General features: G+C 41.3%; 1 long non-coding RNA gene across 1 annotated transcript in view; it reads left to right on the top strand.

Annotated features, from left to right (window-relative positions):
* LOC139084222 (uncharacterized) overlaps positions 1 to 12,778 on the top strand; it is a 60,936-nt gene extending 48,158 nt beyond the window's left edge. Inside the window, exon 3 of the long non-coding RNA XR_011541633.1 lies at positions 11,659 to 12,778. This is a non-coding gene — a long non-coding RNA (uncharacterized lncRNA). The remainder of the gene's footprint in view (positions 1 to 11,658) is intronic.
* Positions 12,779 to 22,009: the final 9,231 nt, after the last annotated feature.

Here is a 22,009-nt window from a genome sequence, read left to right as displayed (position 1 = left end):
TTGTTTACTGTTTAGGCAATATGCTATCTGACTCCCGCTAGGTTCCTATAGATAAGATCTCCCTGGAGCCTGGGTTGCTATAGTAGTGAGCATTTGAGCTGTTCTTCAGGAATTAGAACACCTTTGTCCACTCCAGGCCGGTTAAGACCACGAACCCATCAACCCATTGTCCATGCAGATGTCCAATAGGCAACCTTTTGACGTCAAGTGGCTAAAAACTCCACCTCCAGATCGTGTTAACACCGCCATTTTGTGAGCATGTGTCCTATGAAGAGGCATGGAGTCTTACCATGCTTCTGTGGATCATCAATTACCTCACCTCTCCTCACCTCCACTCACCTATCTCCACATTTCAGACCACCTTGCCCCCCATCCCATAAATATCCCTGAGTCCCTATTTTCAATGAAGTGGATTTGAGATTCATGCTCTTGCTTCCTCACATGGCTGCCTTGTGATTAAACTCTCTCTCTGCTGCAATCTTGTTGTCTCGGTGTTTGGCTTTCCGGGTGACGGGCAAAAACAAACCTGGTGTGGCAACAATAAGAGGACTTGTGTTAGAAGGCTGACTGTCTTTAAGCACTAACATGGGGATTTATCCAGTTTGCTTTGAGGAAACTGACTCCTCCAGGCTTTCCCAGTACCACAGCAGTACCAGGAATGTGATACTGTTTTTAATTTTCTTTGTCAAATTAAATCTTATGCCAAGGTGAGTGATAAGCTCAATATCAGTCATTCTTCACGGCTCCCTTCTCTTTCTTCGGGTTTTATCAAGATTCCGGAGCTTATTCAGCTCTGGGATAAACAGGGGAGAGACCTCTGGCCTTCTGTCTGTTGTGATCATTACTGAAGACATGCTCAAGGCTCAGTCTCTTTTAGTCCATGAGTTTTGCCACAGGACCATCTCTCATTAGACTGTCCTAGACCACCATTCAGTTGTGCCCACTCGGCCACAGGGAACTTTGCCACAGGCACTCAGGGTGCTGCCCTGTCTTAATGCAGCCACCTGTATCTTCCCAGTGCACTACATTTGAGTAGTTTTAATTTCTACCACTAAAAGAAATCCACTACTTTCCTACTTCTCCACTGATTCTCTCCCACTTTTTCTTAATCTACCTCTCCAGGGACCAGATTTTTCACTCCTCTGATACTTGAAAAAACATCCAGGCTTCCTTTTCCCACTACTTTCTTTAATAATGGGCTTAACGGCTTATTAAGAAGCTTTAGATATTTGAAACAGTGAAAACCCAACCTTAACATCATGAAAGGGTATTTTCTGGGGATAAGATGCTTTCAGTCTTTAGAAAAGTAGTAGTCTCTCAGGGATACACAGCGTGCTGCTTCTAAGCAACAGAAAATAAATAATAATGTTGAGTGTTTACATCTAGTCTTGCTCCATTTAATTCTCAATAAATCACTCTGTTGCACACTTGTCTTGGTTTAAGTGGCATTGTTAGTGTTTCTGGTTAATCAAAAGGCTAATTGGTCCTTCTTAGCAGAACAAAAATGGTATGAAGCAGTAATGACTAAATGATATGAGCGTATTGGCATTTGGTGCCCCTAGAAGCTTGGTAAGAGAAGCTTTCTGAAACAATTAGGAGAAGCCTGGTGAAACAATCTAGAGACATTCTCTTACACATATGATGTTAAGTGTTTTGGCAGGATAAAAGGGCTCCGATTTAGTAGAATACCTAAGGAAAGATATCATGAGTCTGGGCCACACCTTGAGGTCACTTCGTAAGTCAAGGACAGGGAAAGGTTGAGTACATCTGGCATATGGATGTTGCTAGTTTGGTTACTCCGGTCAAGCCTCAGCAGGGAAGGTTAAGGTAAAACTACAGCTTTTCCCCAGGACCGTACCTCATCAAATAGTCCCTCTTAACAGAGAAACTACTGGGAAGTTGCTGCACCTCTTTGAAGTAAGCTTCAGGGGCATCACTTTCTTGAGAAGGTCTTCCTTCTTTGCCCTCGTCCACTCCTAACAGGAAGAAGGAGAGAGAGTATTAAACTTGTCAGTGGCATTTATTAATTTAGTAGCTCAGAGGGGCCAGGGATGACTGAAAAAGGGCAGAGGAGAAATAAGAGAATTGCAGTGTTAGGGAGTGCTAGCAGCTGCAAGTGGGACTGAGTCTGGGAGAGTGCACAACTTTATCAGCTCTGCCAGCACAGCACCGAGGGAGGGGGCAGCGCGCTCAGGTGCTCAGCAGCAGGTGATGGTGGTGGGCATGGAAAACTATGCCCGGGCCTCCTGGCTGCCTGACAGCGCAGATCTGAAGCTTCCAAGATGGGAATGAATCAGAGAATATCAGATAAAGTCAAACCAAGGATACTGAGAACTGATGTGGCCCTGCTGTGATTGGTCATTATGGGGAAAGCACACATATGAAGAGTGGAGAGGTGGCATTCTTCCAACTTTATCCTCTGGGACACAGTCCTGGGAGAAGCTTGATGAGAGAAGGGATTCTCAAAGGGAGAGTTTTCAGGAAGACCCTTTCTATTTTCTTGACTTCATTCTGCTGAATGGTTTCATGGCCCACTATTAATGTTTTCATAATTAACTATTTTATTTTTTTATTTCATAAGTTTCATGTTCATTGACAAAAAAGGAGAAAATTATAGATGAGTAAAATGTGTATATAAATACTTACAATAGCTCCTTGGAGTTAAGCACTTTGGTTATATATGCCATCTAAAGTTTTTTGCATACAGATACAGACATTTTTCTAGGGGAGAAAATGATGGTCTCAAACAGCACAAACTATTTTGTGACTTGCTATCCTGAACAACTAGCTAAAAAAAACCAAACAAATAAACAAACAAACAAAAATGTTTATTGTGATTATAGAAAAGACTCTGCAGCTGTTTGAAAAGTATCAGAGACCTGCTTGGGCTGGGTTCCTCACAAGACCCCAAAGAATCGAGTGGATCTGGAGGTTTGGAAGGTCAGTTCTGAGACTGAAACAGGAGGTGGAGAGGCATCTCCTCTGTCTTCCCCACCGTCTCCCTCCCCTAGATTTCAAGAGCTGAGTCGTGAAGCTCAGCTCACAGCATTACTCCAGAATGACCTTACCTCTCTCAAAGTCCTAGAGCGCCGGGTCAGGAGAATGGCTGAGAACAGAGGAGCCATCAGACAGGCCGCTCCACTCTTTCATTTCATCTGTAAAACTCTTCCTACCTTATTGAACACAGCTCCCTTGAGCCTATTTCGTTTTTTGTCATGTAAACAGTCTGATTCTATTGTCTCTCCCTCCCGCAGTTTAATTCTTTGCATAGTCCGGAACTAATTTCTTTGAGATTTTCCTTGAGGGATAATGGGAAGGCTCCAGAGCAGCAGCCCAGAAAAATCTGTGTCATGTTTAAGGATTCCCGAGGCTGTCTCTGCATGCTGTTGGCTGGAAGCAGCAGAGTTAGGGTAGTTAAGAGTGTGGCCTTGGGGGCCGAGACTGCCTCAGCTCCCATCCTGGCTCTGCTGTTTACTGGTTGTGTGACATAACTAGGACAAGCTATTTTACCTCTCTACCTCAGTCTCCCCATTTTAAAAATGTGAGTGACTGTACTAGAACTTACCTCATTAGTCTATTTGTGAGGTTTAAATGAGTTTTTACACATGAAGTGCTCAGAACAGGGCCTGACGGGTGGTGATCTCTCAGTAATAAGTGTTAGCTACTAATATTACCTGAGGTGCCCTCGTCTCCCATTTTCCCTCACTCATGAGGACCCCTCCTTCAAACATCCATCTCCTTATCCTCTCCTCCTCTGTCATGTTCAAACTACTCCCTGGAAAGGGGTCATGCATGTTTGTGCTCCGGTTTGAATTCTGAGGGGCATTCGCAGTCTCGCAAGACTCGACCTGAAATGACGGACATAGAGCTGCATGTGGTGCTGACATTTGGAACATTCCTCGCCAAGATCACTCTCAAAGCTGGCTGTCCTCAGCCAGGAGAGAGAATGGCCTTCATGTATGTAAGCGCTGATGCGTTTCTGATGGCTCCACACTATTAAAATCTTAAAATCCATAAAGGATATTCCCTGAGGATCAGATACCACAACAGCCTGCTCACGTGAAGGCTGCTCATTCATTCACAACCCTGTAGATTTCTGGATATTCAGGATCCAGAGGCAGAGTCAGAAGCCTCTTTTCTCTGTTCCTTAACACCGCTTTTTTACCCTTACTCTTCCAACTGTTTGTAAAAATCTCTGTTTTTCATAGTTCATGCCATTTGGCTGTATCACCTTCTAGTCTTCCTTGTTCTGTCATTTCTTGACATCGTAGACACTGCCTCTTGTTCACTGAAGACTCAGGCATAAGCTCATCAGCTGTCCTGTCCACCTTTACTCCTGCCATCAATAGGGGTAACTTTAGAATCTAGAGAGTACCGATTATCCAACACCCTGGCTTTCAGTTTCTTGGTCTCTTTATTTTCAGTGACCTCGCCTCAGCCAGACACTCCCAATGTTATACCCTGGACCTGTCTCAGAATGGAACGACTCATTCTCAGCCACCATCTTCCATTGTTTCTGCTTCTTTGCTTTTCTCCCCATATACTTGCTTTTCAGACTAACTTCTGATTTATTGACACATGTACTTTCTTAGTACCCTCTTGCCTCCTTTTGCCTCAATCCAACTCGCAACCAGTCATTTCTGTTATTCTCTTGACCGTGATCTATATTCCTTTGCCCCTTTGTCCTTTTGGCTCATTTTGGGGAAATACTTGAGTTCCGGGTAAATGAGTTCCAGAATGAAAACTTCAGTCCTGTCTGCCTTTACCATGCCTTCCCATGGGCCTCTGAGCATAGCTGGAGAAAGATCACATAGCCAGGCCTACACCTGTCATTCTAAATTCCCGGTCACCAAGTTCAGCTGAGCCTTCAGGGCTTCCCAAGACTTACGGCATCTCTCGAGTCTTACTGTTCCTCTACTCTTTCTGGTGACTATATCTAACTTCCCTCTCCATTTCCAACCTCTCTCTTCCCACCCCTGCTGCCTCATCAGTTCTCAGCAGATGAACCTGCCTCTTATATCATTGTGAAAACAGAAACCAACAAACTGATACTCCTGAAACTCTCTACCACAACATCCTCATACCCATCTGCACGTGCACGCAATTGTTCTGTTTCTTTTGTTATAAGGTAGCAGGTATCCTTCTTCTTACTTAAGGAAGAAGTAAGAAGGCTAATATTTGCTTAAAGGCTAATATTTACTTAAGGCTAATATTTGCATTTTTGCCTTTGACCTCATTCCCCATCTCTTCTGGGTACGCTTGCTTTATTATCCCTCTTTCACTTATATGATCAATAGCTCCCTCTCCCCTAATATATAAAGAGCTCCTTGAAATTGAGAAGAAGAAGGCCAACAACCCAAAGGAGAAATGGATGAAGACGTAAACCATAAGACTGTGAGAAGCACGGTTCACTGTAAAAGAAATACAAATTACGTTTAAACGTATGAAAACATGTTCAACCTCTTTTATAATAAGATAAATGCAAAAATAAAAGTGTATCAAAATACCGATGATCACTCATCAGATTACCAAAAATTCAAATGTGTGGTCGCATTTTCTGTTGCTGGAGGTAGGGGCACAGGCACTTTCACAGACTGCCTGGGAGAACAAAATGGGACAAACCCTACGGAAGGCATTTTGACGATAACCATCAAAATGAAAATGCATTAATCTCCAATACAGAAACTATACTTCTAGAATTTTAGCCTAAAAATACACCTACAGATGTGAATTTTCTTCTGTACGAGGTCATTCAGTGCAGCATTGTTTATAGTAGCAAAAGGTTGGGAACAACCTGTGTCCCTCTATCGGTACTAATCTGGAAAGATATATAGGTCTATTGTGAAGTGAAAAAAATCAAACTGGTATGCTGCTTTTGTGTAAGGAAGGGGGGAGGGATATTAATTTACACTAGTATTTGCTCTTATCTGCCTAAAGAAATAGTGGAGGGGCTGGCCCAGTTAAGTGCGAACATTCTGCTTCAGCGCCCTGGGGTTCGCAGGTTCAGATCCTGGGTGTGGACACGGCGCCACTTGGCAAGCCATGCTGTGGTTGGCATCCCACATGTAAAGTAGAGGAAGATGGGCACGGATATTAGCTCAGGGCCAGTCTTCCTGAGCAAAAAGAGGAGGATTGGCAGAAGATGTTAGCTCAGGGCTAATCTTCCTCAAAAAAAAAAAAAAAAAAGAAGAGAAATAGTGGAAAGATTCCAAAAAACTAATAGATTGTGGTTACATATAGAAGATAGGGTAGGGAATATAGATTAAGGAAAATAGAAGGACATCTGTGAAAGTAAGACTTCTCAATGTATAATTCTTTAAACCTTTGAACCAAATGAATATATTACTTATTAAAAAATAATTAAACTGAATTTTTAAGTATTTTGATGTCCAATCCAGGTAGCTGCTCCAGATCCTAACCTAATTCTTCTTCTCTTTCTCATTTGCAAATTTTTCTGAGTTGCTTCACTTGCTGTGTCTATTTCTTTTTTTTTTTTCGAGGAAGATTAGCCCTGAGCTAACATCTGCCAATCCCCCTCTTTTTGCTGAGGAAGACTGGCCCTGAGCTTACATCCATGCCCATCTTCCTCCACTTCATATGTGGGACGCCTCCCACAGCATGGTTGCCATGCAGTGCCACGTCTGCACCCCGGATGGGAACCAGCAAACCCTGGGCCGCCAAAGTGGAACGTGCACACTTAACCGCTGCGCCACCAGGCTGGCCCCCTGTGTCTGTTTCTTTACCTCCTACTCATTAATGCTTTTCATTCTGGTTTCTGGCCCCATTACACAACCAAATTCTTCTTACTTGTTGTCTCCAGTAACCTTCGTGTTGCTAAATCTGATATCTCTTGCTCATTTTTTCCCTTACATAATCTCTCAGCAGCATTTTACAGACTACTTCCTTTTAGGTGCCTCCTCTTCCCTTGACTTCCACGTCTCCATGCAATCCTAATATTCCTCCCATCTCTCCGGATGCTCTTATCTTTTTTCTATTCCTCTCTTCTCTTCTCCCTCCTTCACCCAAGCACTAAACATTGATTTCCTCAAACCTCTATTGTAAGCCTCTTCTCTCTCCACACTCTTGTCCCGAGGACATTTCAACACAGAACAACAGATTCAGTTGATAACAGGGACCTCCACATTCCTGTTCCCAAATCGCTTCAGGACAGAGGCAGTCTGTTCCTGACAGCTCCTTCTGGCCAAGGACCATGTCTCAAGTGAGACTCAACCGCTGAGTTTCCAGCAGCCGAAAGCTTCTGGCAGTCGGGGAAGCATCCACTGCAGATATATGTATTGTGAATATTGTGAATATGTGATTTGCTTTTCCCTTTCTTTTCAGTGTCTTGATGAATGGCTAGTTTTAATTTTTATGAAGTCCAATTACTCAATTTTTTCTTTTATGTTAAGTGCTTTTTTTTTCTGCAAAGATTTAAAGAATTTTATTGTAAAAAAACACATAACATAAAATTTACCATCTTACCCATTTTTAAGTGAGCAGTTTAGTAGTGCTAAGTAATTCACATTGTTGTGAAACAGGTCTTCAGAACTTTTTCATCTTGCAAGTCTCAAACCCTATACCCATTAAACAGCAACTCCTCACTTCCGCCTCCCTCTAGCCTCTGGTACCCACCGTTCTACTTTGTGTCTTTATGAGTTTGACTACTCTGTGTACGTTGTCGACCTTCAACAGATAGACATCCAGTTATTTCTCCAGCAAAAACGGGTTTACTCAGGATTATTGAAGAATTGCAATTTGGAGTCTGTAACCACAGCAAACCATGTGCCAGCCCCCCAGAAGCAAGGGAGGAGAAGCACTTTTACAGAGGGGAAGAGGAAATGGAGAGGGCTATCATAAACAAAGAGCTCGAGGTGTAGTAGCTTTTTTATTGGCTTAGTTGTGACAGTCTCTCATTGTCTGAGCTTCTTGCTGCTCAAGAAGAGGAAGTCTTTCTTCTCCCTTTTGGGCTCTGCTGTTGACATAAGGCGTAAGAGCTTCCCCTTTTGGCCTCCTGGCTCCAATTTAATGAGATTTCTGTTTATTAATTTGATGTCATATAAGTGGAATCATAGAGTATTTGTCTTTTTATGACTGGCTTATTTCACTTAGCATAAGGTCCTGAAGATTCATCCATGATGAAGCATGTGCAAAGATTTCCTTCCTTTTTAAGGCTGAATAATATTCCATTGTATGTATATACATTTTGTTTACACATTCACCTGTCAATGGACCTTTGGTTTGTTTTCACTTCTTGTCTATTGTGAATAGTATCTCTTTGAGACTCTGCTTTAAATTTTTACAGATATATACCCAAAAGTGGGATTGCTGGATCCTATGCTAGTTCTATTTTTAATTTTTGAGAAACTTCCATACTGCTTTCCATAACAGTTGCACCATTTTACAATCCCACCAACTGTGTACCAGCATTCCAATTTCTCCATATCCTCGCCAACTCTTGTTATTTGCTGTTTTGTTTTGTTTTGTTTTGATGGTAGACATCCTAATGGCCCTGAGGTTGTTTAGTGCTTTCTGTGGCTTTTTAAAGAAATATTTACCCCTCCCATGGTTGCAAATATATTCTTCCACATTTCATAGTTTTTGCTTTTACATTTAAGTCTATGATACATCTCAAATTAGTTTTTGTGTGTGGTGTGAGGTATAGATCAAGATTCATTTTTTTCAGTTTGATATCCAGTTTTTCTGGCACTATTTGTTGAAAAAACTTTCCGTCTACATTGAATTTTCTTAGCACCTCGGCAAGTTTCCTTTGACATTGGTTTTAAGAGGCATCCTAACTTCAGAAACATTAAGCTGTGGGGGAAAAAAAATGTGCATCTTAGAATTGAGGAAATTGGTACTGCTTTTGGATTTCTACAGCACCTGGCACAATATATGTGGGTCATACACAGGGAGCGATATAGGGAGCTTTAGAATCAGACAAACCTGGATTCAGAGACAAGTCTGCATGGCCTTTGAACAATTTATCTAACATCTTCTTCCTCACTTTCCTTATATATACAGTAAGGATTCAATGATGTGATGAGAAACTAAACTATGTAAAATGCCTATAAAATATTTTTCCCTTCATGGTTTCATTTTTTTCGATAAATATTTTATTATCTTCGTTTGACTCAGTGGTTTGAGGTATGGATGAAGTTTCTCTGTCTAAATTCTTTGCTAGTTTTTTAAAAAGGCTTTCAAGTTGATTTCAGGTCTCTTTGGCTTTAGCAAGATATACTGTCTAGTATTAATCTTATTTTTCTCCAAAAGGCTCTTCTTTTGTGACTTCTTGAGACGGTGGTTTGGACATAATTATGTGGAAATTTCATCACGTCAGGGAGAAATTTGGTAACGATGCTGTCTGATCTCCAGAAGTCAGGAATCCTTCATCTTCAGTCAGGCTGGAGCGCAGCTCCTTCACTTTAAGACGCACATGACCCGCCTGAGGAGCCCGTTCACCTCCAGACTCCAATTCGGGGAGTGTGGAGTGGAGCCTGATAGTCTGCATTTCTAGCAAGCTCCAAGGAGATGCCAACGCTCTTGGTGTGAAGACCACACTTTCCGTAGCTAGAGACTAGAGGCTCCAGTTCCCTAGGAGAATTTTCTTAAAAACTCTGAAGTTCGTGAATAAATAATGTTTCGCTTTTCTCAGTGTGATTGATTGAAGGGAGAGAGGGAACTGTTCATTGAATCTTTCCCATGCTCATGCAAGTATGCATCTGGGAGGAAGGAGGAAGTGTAGGTAGACTGAGCACAAACATTTTCTCTTCTAAGAACTCTGGATTTGGACTCAGATGTTGTAGTTTCACATCCCAACTTCTCCACTTAGAATCCATTATAACCTTTGGCAAGTCACTAAACCTCTCCAGACCTCTCACACGGTAGTTGTAAAGATGAAATGAGATAATATAAATGCATTTGGCTCAGCTCCTGACCTGTCCATAGCATTTACTAAGTATTACCTAAATATGATTTCCTTAGCAATTCTTGCCAGATTAACTCATTGAATAAAAATAAAGAGCACTGGCTAGAGTGTCCACACCTGGGTTTAAGTCCTTACTCTACTCACTAAGTAGCTGTGTGATCACTAGACACTGAGGAGCCCCGTCTCTTAAATATCAAATAAGGAGATTGGGTTGGATGTTATCTGAGTCCTCACAGCCCTAAGGGTCCTCACACCTAATGGTCCGTGTGATTCTTGGGCACCTCTTTTCTGTAAGGCAGAGGTAGGCAAGCATTAAAAGAAACTGTCTCTTGAGTCAGAATTAGCTGAATTGATAGAGCAAACCAGGAGTCAGGCGAAGAAAGAAAAAGAGAGAGAGAAAAAAGGAAGGATCCTAAAGCTGTGCTGGTCCATGTCCTTGGTTCTTCCAGCTCAGGACAGCTTTCAAAGTGAGGCTGAGCTCAGGAGAAGCAGCCTCTGGGGACGCCTCATCTGTGTGAATAATGTTTTCATCCCCTTAGTCACCGCTCTCCTTTAGGCCTTAGGAGTGGGGAAGGGAGGGGTAAAGTCTGCTCAGTCAGTCACTGACCCTTTGTTCTGAATTCAGTCCTTTCTCTTTCCAGGCATGTGAGCCACTTCAAAAATAGACTCAGAAGTCTCAAACACAAAATTAGAAACTTTAAGAGAAAGAACTCAAAATGATACTTGATAATAGTAAAGGGTGAGAAAAATAAGACAGCCACATTTCAAGTTCAGTATATTTTGCAGAATTTCACAGAAACCTGTACAGGAAAACTTTAGATGCTAAGTAACAGAGATTAAAGATATACCAACAAATCATTATACTACTGTGACCAAGTAATAATAGCATTGTTTTTTTTACTGTCAACTATGTCAAAGGGTTAAAAGCTTAATGTAGATCACCACATTTGGATGTAAAAACAACCTTCTGAAGTAGGTACTATTATCTATAACATATAGCTGGGAACACTGGACCTTGGAGAAGTTAAGCCATTTACCCAAGAGCACAATAATTCGAACTGGGGCGGTCTGATTTCTGACCCCACTTTCCTAACCATTCTACCACATTGCCGTACAGCTCTGTGGAGCTGACTGAGATTTACCTGGTTTTAAAGTCTGCAGTCCAGATTGCATGCTACTGAATTCCTTAGAGAATATGAAATAGAGTCCAAACGACCTGAGCAGCTCACTGCGGAGCCAGCTTATGAAGAGGGCAAAGAAGTATTATCTTTACTCTAGTAACGATAGCCTCATGAGGACGTACATGACAAAGCTCATTTAAACTTCAAAATACAGGAATGTAGGGATTGTTTTGGATGAAGAAACTGAGGCTCAAAAATGCTAAGTAATTTATCCACATGAAAGATTCATAGCATTTTGGGTTTCAAGTAACAGGAAATTTCCCTTAAACAGTCTTAAACTGTAAGCAACTATACTTTCCCACTTACTAAGTCTAGAGGTAAGGTAGCCTTTCGGGTCAGTGTGCCCGGATTCCTGCCTACCTCTGGGTACTTCCCTTGGCTCTTTCCTCCAGAGTGGATTGGCTTGAGGCTGAAGTGCTTCCAGGCATCTCATTTAAACATCACAATGTCCAAAGGAAGAGGGGCCATCTCTCTCTGTGTCTCTATTTTAGGAATAAGGAAGTCTTCTTCATTGGCTCCCTCAGCAGCCTTCCCCTTGTGTTTCATTGCCAGGATTCAGCTGCTCCTATACTAAGGGGAATGGAGTTACCACGCTTGGGCTGGAAGCAGACAGGGAGCGAAGAGCGCATCACCATGACTACTGCACCAACACACCACGCTGCATCTCCAGACAATGTCAGTTTTGGTCCTGAAGACTTGCTCTGGTTCCTGACCAGACGCTCTTGTTTAGTATTCTTGGCCAGGACTCCTTGGACTGAGAGAGGGCGATACCAGGCCAACAAGGCATTACATCTAAAGAATGAGCTCAGCTATAATCCAGGTATGGGGTTTTAAAAGGGAAACTTTTGAGGGCCCCATCGGTGAGGCCACAGCCACCAGGCAGTGAACAGGGACCAAGTCCCTAGGAGGAGGGCACTGGCAAGAGTAAGGCAGTTTAGCAATTTAAGTTGAAATTCACAGAGAAGTAAACATCATGACTCAGGCAGCATCGATACTAATCACTGGGTTCCCTATCATCTTCTGAGAACCTGAGAGCAGCCTAAGGGCATGATAACACATTGAACTCCTGGGCTGGGAAGATAAATGTTACCAAACTTCATCAGATATTTGGATTGAAAATTATTTCATAATCCTATAATCTTATAAAGTTTGAGAACCACAATAGGGCAGACTTAGATGCAAGAGCCATCAGTGGAAAGACAGGGGAGGACAAAGACAGAGAGAACCAACAAGATCTCCCTACTGGGAAGTGGAAGACAAATGACCTTCCTTTTATATTATGTAAGGCCCTAGAATTTTGGATAATCAAGGAAAATAGGAAGCCTAAGAGGGAGATAAGGAATCTTCTATTGCTCTAGTGGATGGGGGCACTAGTAATTTATTGAAAAAAGGAATGAGCTGTCACAGTATTTATATCCTGATTTTGCGGAGTGGAATATACTGGTTGTGCGTATAATGGAGTACCGTGCAGCTGATAAAAATGATACAAATACACATTTATACATTTACTTCATGGAAAGATGTCCACAACATATTGTTGAGGGAAAAAAGCAAGTTATAAAATGTCATGTATGTATGATCTCATGTATGTAAAATATTTCACAAAGATCAATAACAAGTATGCCCTGTTCATTTACTATAAAATAAAGTTATACTTCTTCTATTGTTCAAATGATAATAGCTTCAATTCTGTTCTTCTCATTTTAGCAGCAAATTGTTTTCTTTCTTGGGTCTCCTGCCCCAAGATTCCTCAATGACATTCCTCAATGTCACTTTTCACAGAACCAACTTTTACTTTTGCTGATTTTTTTCCTACTGTGTTTCATTCTGTATTTTGTTTATCTCTGCTTTGGTCTTTATTATTTTCTTCTTTCTAGCTTTGGGTTCAGCTTGCTTGAAGGTGCAAAGGTAGATTATTCCTTAAATGACAAGACTCTCACATGTGTAGGGGAGGAAGACATTTCCTCTACCCACTCTGGGTTCCTCTGGCCAGAGAATGAATTAAATTCACATGAGACAGAATAACAGGAGAAAATTAAACAAAGCTTTATAACATGTATACATGGGAGAGGCTCAGGCAACCTGAGCAACTCGCCAAAATGGCAGAAGCCACCACCTTAAATATCATCTTCAGCTAAAGACAAAAGAGGATATTGGGGGTAGGGGGAGTCAATCATGGGAGATTACCACACAAGTACAGTAAACAGGAGTCAGGTTATTATGTAGACTTGAGTCCCTGCCTTCCACATTGATAAGAGTTTCTAGACATAAGATCATCCCCCTTCCTCCTGTACAGAGAGGGAGACACCTTTAAAGATGGAGATTTCCTTAACAATGTAAGTGTCTCTTAACAAAGGGTAAGTAAACTCTGCTTTTCAGAGTTTCTTTCCTGTCTGCAGTTTTTAAAAGTAACCAGCCCCAAATTATCCCCATGCCAAACAGACATATCTTGGGGTGGCCAATTCCAGTCCCCCACACATGGGTCTTCTGAATTAATGCTGCTTGTCACTGTTAAGAAAGCTTGAGGATCAAATGCATCACTGCTTTCCAAAGTAGATCTTGACTTCCAACTTAGATCTTGATGGACAGGCTTTTCTATTGTTTACACACTCACCGCATGCTAGGATCACAAGCCTCCTCTCATACATACTGAAACAGAGACTGGTGTCTGCTGGCCCACAGACCCTAAACTTTCCTCACTTGAGTTGCAGGGCAGAAGCCAGTCCACCACCTTCTCTGTTTTTGATGGTTACAGGCATTTTTTGTCTTAGGGACCAGTTGCTTGCCACTCCAAATTGTTTAAGACCACTGCTTCAATAACAGTGAATATCAAAGAAGGATCTGGAACTTGTCTCTTGGAGATACCAGTGCTCCTTATATAAATTTTCTTCCCCCTCCGGGGTAAATTTCAGATTCTGCACATCACACATTCACATAAAAATATGACTGGAAGGATTTTCACCAAGATGCTAGCAACGGTCATAGAATCATTTGAGTGGTTTCTACTTTTTTTTTTTTTTTTACTTTTATATATTGCTGAATTTTTGGAATGATGAGTGTATATATTTTTATAATCAGAAGAGTAATAAACAGCTACCACTTATTAATCAGCCAGCCCTGGTGGTCTAGTGGTTAAGATTTGGTGCTTTCACCACTGTGGCCTGGGTTCGTTTTCCATTCAGGGAACCACACCACCCACCCATCAGTTGTGATCTGTGGTGGCTGTGTGTTGCTGTGATGCTGAAAGCTATGCCACCAGTACTTCTCAGACCAACAGAGTCACCCATGGTAGACAGGTTCAGCAGAGCTTCCAGGCTAAGATAGACTAGGAAGAGGGACGTGGCCACTCACTTCTGAAAAAATTGGCCATGAAAACCTTGTGAATAGCAGTGGAGCATTGTCTGATATAGTGCTGGAAGATGAGAGGACGGTGCAAAAAGACTGGACCAGGTCCGGTTCTGTTGTACATAGGGTCTCCAGGAGTCGGAATCAACTGGACAGCCCTAATAACAAACTTCTTAATCACCTAACAATATGCAAACTCTTTACATCTAATCCTTCACAAGACGTCTATGAGGTGGGTACTATTACAGTCCTCTTTTTTTTCTTCTTCTTCTGAGGAACATTTGCCCTGAGCTAACACCCATTGCCAATCTTCCTCTTTTTGTATGTGAGCTGCTGCGACAGCATGGCCAGTGACAGGTGAGTGGTACAGGTCCACGCCCAGGAACTGAACGTGGGCTGCCAAAGTGGAGTGTGTAAAACTTAACCACTAGGCCTTCAGGGCTGGCCCACAATCCTCATTTTACCAGTGGAGAAACAGAGAGAGAGAGGTTAAGTAACTTGCCTGGGTCACACAGCTGAAAGTGGCAGAGTCGGGATACAAACCTAGGCAGTCTGTTCTGTTCTTCCACGCATACTGTATAAAGAATTTTTATTGCAGTGGGAGAAGTAAAGTAGTAAGAACCTACGGGGGCTGGCCTGTGGCACAGCAGCTAGGTTCCCACGTTCTGCTTCAGTGGCCTGGGGTTCACCGGTTTGGATCTGGGGTGTGCCACTGGGCCGGTCCCACAAGTGGCAGTTTTATTGAGATGCACCAGCCAGAGAGACAGATTTTAGAAATTATTTTTCAAGTTAAGAAAACATGTATGATTATATAGTGAATCAAATTTTAAAGTAAATGTAGATGACTGGGAAGGTGAGGTGAAAAAGGTTAGGTTCTGGGGCGGCCCAGTGGTGCAGCAGTTAAGTGCGCATGTTCAGCTTCTCAGCAGCCTGGTGTTCACCTGTTCAGATCCCGGGTGCAGACATGGCACCGGTTGGCACGCCATGCTGTGGTAGGCGTCCCACATATAAAGCAGAGGAAGCTGGGCACGGATGTGAGCTCAGGGCCAGTCTTCCTCAGCAAAAAGAGGAGGACTAGCAGCAGTTAGCTCAGGGCTAATCTTCCTAAAAAAAGAGGTTAGGTTCCTGGATACGGTGAAGATAACAAGGAGATTAAGAGACTTCCAGATTCCTCACTTGAGTAATCACGTTTATACTGATTCCATCAACTAGGATAGGAAACAGAGGAGTGGTAGATTGTGGAAAAAATAGTGAACTTGATGTTAGGCATTTTGTTATGAGGCATGTGAAGGATGTCTGGGTGGGGCTGGCTGGCAGAGTGTTGGAGATCACGGTCTGGGATTTGCAGTGTTTCAACTGGAAGTGCAGGTGTGGGAATAGTTGCACATAAACTTCAAGCTGTGGGACTGTCAACAAGTCACTCAGACTCTCTGGGTCTTCCAGCCCTTAATAGTTTCCTCAGGAGAATTTAATCAGCTACCGTATGCAGAGTGCCTGGTGTAGGGGCCAGCACGGTGCAGTGACTGAAAAAGTGACACCCAGAGGTGGATCACTGACAGATAGTGACAGGTCTAGGTGGCTAGGGGGCTTACAGTATCGTCAGGCAGAGTGAGCACCTCTGAACCAGAGCAAGTTGACTTCTGTGCCATTACATTAATATAACTCGGACTAGATAGCATATATCCAAGTTTTCTATATAAATAACTTCTCTGGAAGTAGATCAAGACCTAGCAGGGAATTAGTGACAGAGAGGAAGTGACATAAGTATATTAGGACTTTAAAGGAATATATTCTTTTTATTTATTTATTTATTTATTTATTTATTTATTTATTTATTTATTTATTTGAGGAAGATTAGCCCTGAGCTAACTGCTGCCAATCCTCCTCTTTTTGCTGAGGAAGACTGGCCCTGAGCTAACATCCGTGCCCATCTTCCTCTACTTTATATGCAGGACGCCTACCACAGCATGGCGTGCCAAGCGGTGCCATGTCCGCACCCGGAATCCGAACTGGCGAACCCCGGGCCACCAAGAAGCAGAACGTGCGAACTTAACTTCTGTGCCACCAGGCTGGCCCCTAAAGGGATATATTCTTGAGAAGTTATTACTCAAAGAAGAGGCTATGATAATATAATAATTTAGTTATATTGCGGAATTTGTTTCTGTAGGAATTTTGAATTACTTTCATTAATATTTTTCTACCACAATTGGCATTGCTAGCCTGTAAAACACAGTATGTTAGAGTACAGTGAGCAGAAGGCTTGGAGTCAGTTGGCCTGAGATTGAGTTCTGGATCCCTCCTTTACTGGCTCCCAATCCCATGCCCTATGTGTAAATAATGGCAGTGTTCACATCCACCCAGGAAGTCAAACTTGAAGTCGTCGTCTGCCTCTCCCTTTCTCCCAGCCCCCCAAATCCAACTGAATACCTGCTTCTGACAAGTGTGATTCCTAGTATCTCTTACTTCTGCCTGTTTGTCCTCATCCTCATCGTGTCAGCCTTGGTTGACACTGTCATCATCTCATGCCTGACTATTCCAACAGCCCCCAGCTTCCTCCAGGGTACCTTCCACATTGGCTCCAGAGTTATCTTCTTAAAACATTACTCAGCTGATTTTGTAAGCAGTAGAAACACACAAGAGATTTGAGAATCCAAACTCTTTAGAGTGGCATAGCAGCCCTTTACAATCTGGTTGCTACTTTGACTCCCAGGCTCAGCCTCAGGACGTCTCCTCATGTACGTGATGCTCTCTCCAGTCAATGGAAATTTCACCCTTCTCTCATGCCTCGCTTTCTGTACTCCCACATCTTTGTATATGACATTTTTTTTTCTGCCTGGAAACCTCTTCCCCCTCTCCTCTACATAGCAAATTCATTTACACTCTTTGAGATTCAACTCATTACCCTTAGGAAATATTTCCCAACTCTCCCTATCACAGTTGGGGGCTTTCTTCTCTGTGTTATAATCAGATATTTACAATGAACCGTGAGATTCTTTTTTTTTTTCCTTTGGCAAGGAACATTGGCCCTGAGCTAACATCTGTTGCCAATCTTCCTCTTTGTACATGGGGTCCTGCCACAGCACGGCTTGTTGAGCAGTGTATAGGTCTGCACCAGGGATCTAGGCCTGCAAACCCCAGGCCACTGAAGCGCTCGAACTTAACCACTACACCACCCGGCTGGTCCCAAGATTCTTGAACTTATCTCCCCTCGTATGCCTGGGACTTGGCCAAGGGGGAGGTACATAATAGAAGGCATTTAATTTTAAAGTGCTTTCTGAAAAAAACTAATCTTGGGCGAATCTCTGCTTTTCTGAGCTTTGGTTTCCTCATCTGTAAAGTTAGAATAATAATACCTACCCAGTAGAGCTGTTAATAAATCAAACCCAATAATTTGCATAAAAGCACTTTGTAAGCCATACGTTTTTGTAACATTTAACTTTTGATTCTAAAGTGATCTGTCTCCAAGTATCCATTCTTCACGCGTCGGTCTAACACCTGCAAAATAATAGACTCTTAATAATTCTTGTTGAATTACATCCAATTCAAACACATTCCGCATTAGCCTGGCTGGTCACTGTTATGAACACAAAGGATCAGGAGCATATGAAGCAGCAAAATGTCAAATTAGTCCTTTTATTTGTTTGGTCCCCGCGCGGTTCTCTTCTCGCCGCTTGATGGCAGTCTCACTCACGTGCAGTAACAAGAAGCTGCACCAGGGGGCTCCCCTGCGTTTTCCAAACGAAGTCTGCAAAAAATCCTTCACCAACCTGAGTTCTCAGGTATTCACTTGCTCTTGGAGAAGGCAATAGAGAAGCACAAAACAAGTCACAAGTCTGGAAATAACACCTTTCGTTTCTATCAAACCGCTGTCTGAGACTTTCTCAGTTTTTCTTAGCCTGTTTAAAAGTGAACAGGGGAATTCTTAGTCCCCTTTTCCTGAAGGGATTTAGAAACTCTAAGACAATCTATCATTCAACTGACGACTCCAATGTATTATTTATTATCAAGAGGTTTGATCCTAGGTTGAGCTAAATAGAAGACAAACCTGATAATATAAACCTTTAATTACCACGTTCCCGAGAAGATCTAGCAAAATGGGGGGCCCGGGACACACATAAATAAATAAAAGTACATTTGATGCTTTCCTTTCTGAAAAAACCTACAAGTTATAATGCAAATAAGCCCAGATGAGGAGTCAAGGACTGTCCTAATGCTGGTGAACTTCGAACTTCTGCTACCTGTGTGACCACTCACTTTTAGCTCTCAACTTTTCATCCTTAACTGAGGTTTTTGGGTGATGCTCTTTTTAAAAATCAGCTTTAATGAGATATTATTGGTATATACAATTCACCATTTTTAAGTGTAATTTGATGTGTTCCGAAAATGTACATAGTCCTGTAACCACCACCATCATCGTGATATAGAACATTTCATTTCCATCACCATACGAGATGCCTCCTGCCCCTTTGTAAACAATCTCCTTTCCTATCCTTGGCCCTTGGAAAACCCAGACCTGATATTTATCACCACAAAATTTGAAAATTTTGCCTTTTCAAAATTTTCGTGTCTGGCTTGTTTCATTTAGCATAATGTTTTTGAAATTCATCAACATTGTGCATATCAGTAGTTTTTTAATTTTTTGCTAAATCGTATGCCATTGCATGAGTATATCACAATTTTTATCTCTTTGCCAGTTGTTGAACATTTGGGTCATTCCTAGGATTTTTTTTAACTTTTATTAATAAGTCTGCTATGAAGGTTTATATACAAGTCTTTGAGTAAACATATGTTTTCATTTATCTTGGATAAATACCTAGAAGTGGGACTGCTGGGATAGAAAGTAAGTGCATGTTTAATTTTATAAGGAACTACAAACTGTTTTCTAAAGTGGCTGTACTAGTTCCCATCCCCACTGGCAACATGGGGAGCTCCAGTTGTTCCATATACCTTTTAACGCTTGGTGTTGTCAGTCGTTTTCATTTTAGCGATTCTAGTAGGTGTGAAGAAGTATCTAATAGTGGCTTGAATTTGCATTTCCCTAATCAATAATGATGCTGAGCATCTTTCCTTGTATTTATTTGCCTTCTTTATATCTTTTTTTGGTCAAAGAAGATATCGTTAAATCTTTTACTCTTTTTTTTTTTTTTTTTAAATTGAGTTGTTTTGTCTTCTTATCACCGAGTACTTTGTATATTCTGGATAATTGTCTTTATCAGATATATTTTTCCAAATATTTTCTCCCAGCCTGTGGCTTGCCTTTATACTTTCATAATACTATCATTTGAAGAGAAAACCACTGGTATATATGTAAACACTCAAATCTTCAGGTCTCAGTTTCTTCACATTTAAAATGAGGTCTTTGGATAAATGTTCTTTTCTTTTCATAATGGCTTGATTGAGATATATTTCACATACCACAAAATTCACCCTTTTAAAGTATACAATTCAGTGGGTTTTTGTATATTCACAGAGTTGTGCAACTATCACCACTATGTGATTTCAGAATATTTTTATCACCCCAAAAAGAAACCCCATGCCCATTAGCAGTCATAGCTAATGAGGCTATACCCATTATTCCCCCTTTTCCAGCACCTGGCCACCATTAATCTGCCTCAATGGATTTACCCCTCTGGATATTTCATATAAAAAGAACCATACAATACTTGGTATTTTGTGTCTAGCTTCTTTCACTTAGCGTAATGTTTTCAAGGTTCATCTGTGCTGTGGTATATATCAGTACTTCATTCCTTTTTATTGCTGAATAATATTTTATTGTAAGAATATACCACATGATGTTTATCCATTCATCACTTGATGGTTATTTGGGTTATTTCCACTTTTTAGTTTTTATGAATACATTTGTGTGCAAATTTTTGTGTGGATGTATTTTCAGTTCTTTTAGATACGTATCTAGGAGTGGAATTGCTGGGTTATATGGCAACTCTATATTCAACATTTTGAGGAAATACAGAGTTGTTTTCCAAAATGGCTGCACCATTTTACATTTCTACTAGCAAGTTATCAAAGTCCAATTTCTCTACATCCTCACTAACCCTTTTTCTTTTGCATCACGTTTCTTTCTTTAAATGATTTTCTGCATTATTTGTTGCAGTCTCTTTTTTTTTCCACTAACTCTTATTGATCCTTTTTTTTTTTTTTTTTTTGAGAAAGATTAGCCCTGAGCTAACATCTGCTGCCAATCCTCCTCTTTCTGTTGAGGAAGACTGGCCCTGAGCTAACATCCATGCCCATCTTCCTCTACTTTATATGTGGGACGCCTGCCACAGCATGGCTTGCCAAGCGGTGCCGTGTCCACACCCGGGATCCAAGCCGGTGAACCCTGGGCCGCCAAAGCGAAATGTGCAAACTTAAAGACTGTGCCACTGGGCTGGCTCCCAGGATCTTGTATCTTTTTAATAGCCATCCTAACGGGTATAAAGCGGTATCTCATTGTGGTTTTCATTTGCATTTCCCTAATGACTAATGACATTAAGCGTATTTTCATGTGCTTACTGGCCATTTGTATATCTTCCTTGGAGAAATGTCACTAAAAACCCTTTGGCGTTTTAAAATGGGGTTGTTTGTCTTTTTGTTGTTGAGTTGTAAGAGTTCTTTATGTATTCTGGATATAACTCTCTTCTCTAATAGATGATGTTTAAATATTTTCTCCAATTCTTTGGGTTTTCTTTTCGCTTTCTTGATGGTGTCCTTTGACACAAAAGGTTTTAGTTTTGATGAAGCCCAATTTATCTTTTTTTCCTTTGGTTGCTTGTGCTTTTGGTGTCGTAATTAAGAAACCATCGCCTAATATATGGTCACAAAGATTTACACCTATGTTGTCTTCTAAGAGCTTTGTGGTTTTAGTTGTTACATTTAGGTCTTTGATCCATTTGAGTTAAATTTGGTATATAATGTGAGTAGAAATCCAATTTCATTCTTTTGTATGTGGATATCCAGTTGTCCCAACGTCATTTGTTGAAAATGCCATTCTTTCTCCATTGAATCGTCTTGGCACTCTTCTCAAAAATCAACTGTCCATAAACAGTGTGATAATAGAATAAAGACAGACATATAGACCAATGGAATAGCATAGAGAGCTCAGAAATAAACTCTTGTATATGTCAGCAGATGATTTTGGACAGGGATGCCAAGACCATTCAATGGGTAAAGGACAGTCTTTTCAACAAACGGTGCTGGCAAAACTGAATATCCACATGCAAAATAATGAACGGACTTTTATCTAACATCATATACAAAAATTAACTCAAAATAGATCAAAGACTTAAATGTAAGACCTAAAACTACAACACCATTAGAAGAAAACATAGGACAGAAGCTGCACAACATTGTGTTTGGCGACAATTTCCTGGATATGACACCAAAGGCACAGGCAACAAAACGAAAAATAGACAAATCGGACTTAATGAAAAAATTTTTAATTTTGTGGAACAAAAGACACTATCAACAGAGTAAAAACGCAACCCACAGAAAGGAATAAAATATTTGCAAATCATATGTATGATAAGGGATTAATATCCAGAATATATAGAGAACTCCT

The sequence above is a fragment of the Equus przewalskii genome, chromosome 6 (assembly GCF_037783145.1).
Source record: "Equus przewalskii isolate Varuska chromosome 6, EquPr2, whole genome shotgun sequence".
In the NCBI taxonomy this organism is placed as follows: domain Eukaryota; kingdom Metazoa; phylum Chordata; class Mammalia; order Perissodactyla; family Equidae; genus Equus; species Equus przewalskii.
Note: the sequence above shows the minus strand (reverse complement) of the source record. Positions and strands in the feature narration are given on the sequence as shown.